A 3,625-nucleotide genomic window follows, 5' to 3' on the forward strand; every position below is an offset into this window, starting at 1 on the left:
TCTTAATTGGCGTAGACACCGCTTACGCGATTATAGCCGAGTTAACAACAGCGCGCCAGTCGTTTCTTCTTTTCGCTACGTGGTGCCAATTGGATATTTCAAGAGAAGCCAAGTCCTTCTCCACTTGGTCCTTCCAATGGAGTGGAGGTCTTCCTCTTCCTTTGCTTCCCCCGGCGGGTACTGCGTCGAATACTTTCAGAGCTGGAGTGTTTTCGTCCATCCGGACAACATGACCTAGCCAGCGTGGCCGCTGTCATTTAATTCGCTGAACTATGTCAATGTCGTCGTATATCTCGTACAGCTCATCGTTCCATCGAATGCGATATTCGCCGTGGCCAATGCGCAAAGGACCATAAATCTTTCGCAGAATTTTTCTCTCGAATATATATATACGAAACTATCTACAACTTCAAAGTTATGAATGTCAATAGTGACGTGAGAGCCAAGTCGCGAGTGCGACGACTGTTTGTTTGATGACAGGAGATATTTCGTCTTGCCCTCGTTCACTGCCAGACACATTTTCTGTGCTTCCTTGTCCAGCCTGGAGAAAGCAGAACTAACGGCGCGGGTGTTGAGGCCGATGATATCAATATCATCGGCATACGCCAGCAGCTGTACACTCTTATAGAAGATGGTACCTTCTCTATTTAGTTCTGAAGATTTTCTCCATAAGAAGGTTGAAGAAGTCGCACGATAGGGAGTCGCCTTGTCTGAAACCTCGTTTGGTATCGAACGGCTCGGAGAGGTCCTTTCCGATCCTGACGGAGCTTTTCATGTTGCTCAACATCAGTTTACACAGCCGTATTAGTTTTGCGGGGATACCAAATTCAGACATCGCGGCATGAAGGCAGCTCCTTTTCGTGCTATCGAAAGCAGCTTTGAAATCGACGAAGAGGTGTGTGTCGATTCTCCTTTCATGGGTCTTTTCCAAGATTTGGCGCATGGTGAATATCTGGTCGGTTGTTGATTTGCCAGGTCTAAAGCCACACTGATAAGGTCCAATCAGTTTGTTGACGGTGGGCTTTAATCTTTCATACAATACGCTCGATAGAATTTTATATGCGATGTTGAGGAGGCTAAAGCCACGGTAGTTGGCGCAGATTGTTTTTCTGTGGCTCTTTGAGCTCCGATAAATGTTTTACCATTATCGCTCATGATTTTGGATGGGAAGCCACGTCGTCCGACGAAGCGAGCAAATGCCGCGAGAAAATCCTCCGTCGTCAGATTGGTACATAGCTCAAGGTGTACTGCTTTTGTCGTAAAACAGACAAAGACAGCCACATAGCCTTTCATCAGGGTGGGAGACCTTAGCATGGACGCCTTTATTTGAAAAGGCCCAGCAAAGTCGACACCTGTGGTGGCGAAAGGCAGAGCGAAGTTGCAGCGTTCCGGTGGAAGTGCTGCCACAATCTGCGTTCCCATTTTCTGCTTGTGCATAGTGCAGACCTTGCACGTGAAAATGCACTTCTTGATTTGGGGCTTAAGGCGAGGAACATAGTACTCTTGGCGTACCATATGTTGCATGAGGCGATGTTCAGCATGTAACATGAGTATATGGATATAATTGATGAATAATGTGGCAAATGAGGATTTCTCTGGTATTATTATGGGATGGCGTTCGTTATACGTAAGGCTGGAATTAGCAAGCCGGCCGTTTGCACGAAGCAGACCTTTCGTGTCTATAAATGGGTTTAGTACTAAGAGTGAGCTCTTTTTGTCAATTGGCTTCGATTCTCTTAGTAACCCTAGGTCGCGGGTGAAGTAACGCGTTTGGGTTGATGCGATAAGAGCGACCTTCGCACTTTGTAAGTCTTGGTGCGTCAATGTATCGCATTGGGGGCAAGTTTCTCCCTTTACCTTATGTTTGAGTCGCTCTGCGAATTTGAGAATATGTATAGGCGACTACTCTCAGTGCTCGGGGGAACGATGAAAATCGTTCAAGATGTCAGCATCATCCATTGTAGTGTGATAAGTGGCGATTTTTCGACCTTCTGGGGCAATTATGTTGCGCATTGGCGATTGTGGCCAAGAATCGGGAGATTCTGTTAACCATTGGGGGCCATTCCACCAGAGGGGGGAGGTGGCGAGATGCAGAGGTTTGCATCCTCTTGTACCTAGATCCGCAGGATTGTCAGCACTGGCTACGTGTCGCCAAGTGGCTGATCCTACTAGGTCAAGTATTTGAGACGTTCTGTTGGAAATATATGTTTTCCACGCATGTGGTGGTATTCCAACCAGGCTAGAACTATTTCGGAATCGGACCAGAGGTATAATTTATATTTTGCCATGTTTAAGTGGGTCTGCACCATGGAGACTAGCTTTTCTAGTAGTAGAGCACCACATAGTTCAAGTCGTGGTAGACTTATGGTTTTTAGAGGCGCAACTTTTGCTTTTGCCACTAGTAGGTGGCTTGTAGTTGCAATATCGCTTTGAGGCGTCGCAGAAGCCGTGTAGTTCCACTTTGTATTCGGGGGAATAGTTTACCCACCGTGGAATTTGTATCTGCGAATGTCTTTTAGGTTATTAGCAAACTGGGACCATTTTTCTAAGCGAAGAGGCTTCACTTGTTCGTTCCAGTCGGTTCCGTCTAGCCATAATTCTTGAGTCGAAAAGGTTTGCCACAGAGGATAAAATTTGTCTCTTTGTGATGGCGGATAATGCGGATATTGACTCTGTAGTATATGAAAACTGGTCAGATATCGCATTCCATTGTATGCCCAGTGTTTTTGTTGTACTTTCCTTTTCAAATATAAGGAAATTAGTATCCAACAAATAGTCTTTAGGAATATTTTTTAAAATATTCGGGTGATTGGCTGTAATCTTTCTTAAAGGAAACCCTGAGGTATTGAGGGCATTTATTACCTGTGATAAGGTATCGTATGCTAGTGGAAGACTGTGGCTTCCAGACAGGATATTGTCCACATATGTCTGTGTTTTTAACACTTGTTTTGCCAGAGGAAATTCTGACTTTGTGTTTTCTGCCAGTTCGTGGAGTGTACGAATGGCTAAGTATGGAGCATAGTTTACGCCAAAGGTTACTGTTTTTAATTTAAAGTCGCGTAGTGGACTATTGGCAGATTTTCGGAAAATAATTCGCTGAAAATCTTGATCGTCTTTATGTACGACTATTTGTCGATACATTTTTTCGACATCCCCATTGAATACGTATTTGTATATACGCCAATTCAATATGAGGAGCATTAGATCTGGTTGGAGTGTAGGTCCTGTAAATAGAATATCATTTAGGGAATTCCCCGAGCTAGTAGTTCTTGAGGCATTGAAGACAACTCTGACTTTTGTTGTTCTTTTGTTGGCTTTGTTTTGGCTTTACTACTGCATGATGTGGCAAGTAGAATGAGTAATATTTTCCTTTTAAGATTTTTTCACATGGGCTTACTTCCTCCATGTGATTTAAATGGAGGTATTCTTCTAAGACACCATCATAATCTTGTTTCAGCTCACCTTTTCTAAGTAGGTTTTTTTCCATACTTAGAAACTGCTGTATTGCAGAGGTGCGAGAGTGACCTAAGGCGAGTGTATCTGGAAATTGTTGTTTTAGTGGTAGTCGTACGACATACCGACCATTATCTGATCGAGTAGTTGTGGCTTTGTAAAAATCTTCACA

The sequence above is a fragment of the Bactrocera neohumeralis genome, unplaced genomic scaffold, assembly GCF_024586455.1.
Source record: "Bactrocera neohumeralis isolate Rockhampton unplaced genomic scaffold, APGP_CSIRO_Bneo_wtdbg2-racon-allhic-juicebox.fasta_v2 cluster09, whole genome shotgun sequence".
Lineage (NCBI taxonomy): Eukaryota > Metazoa > Arthropoda > Insecta > Diptera > Tephritidae > Bactrocera > Bactrocera neohumeralis.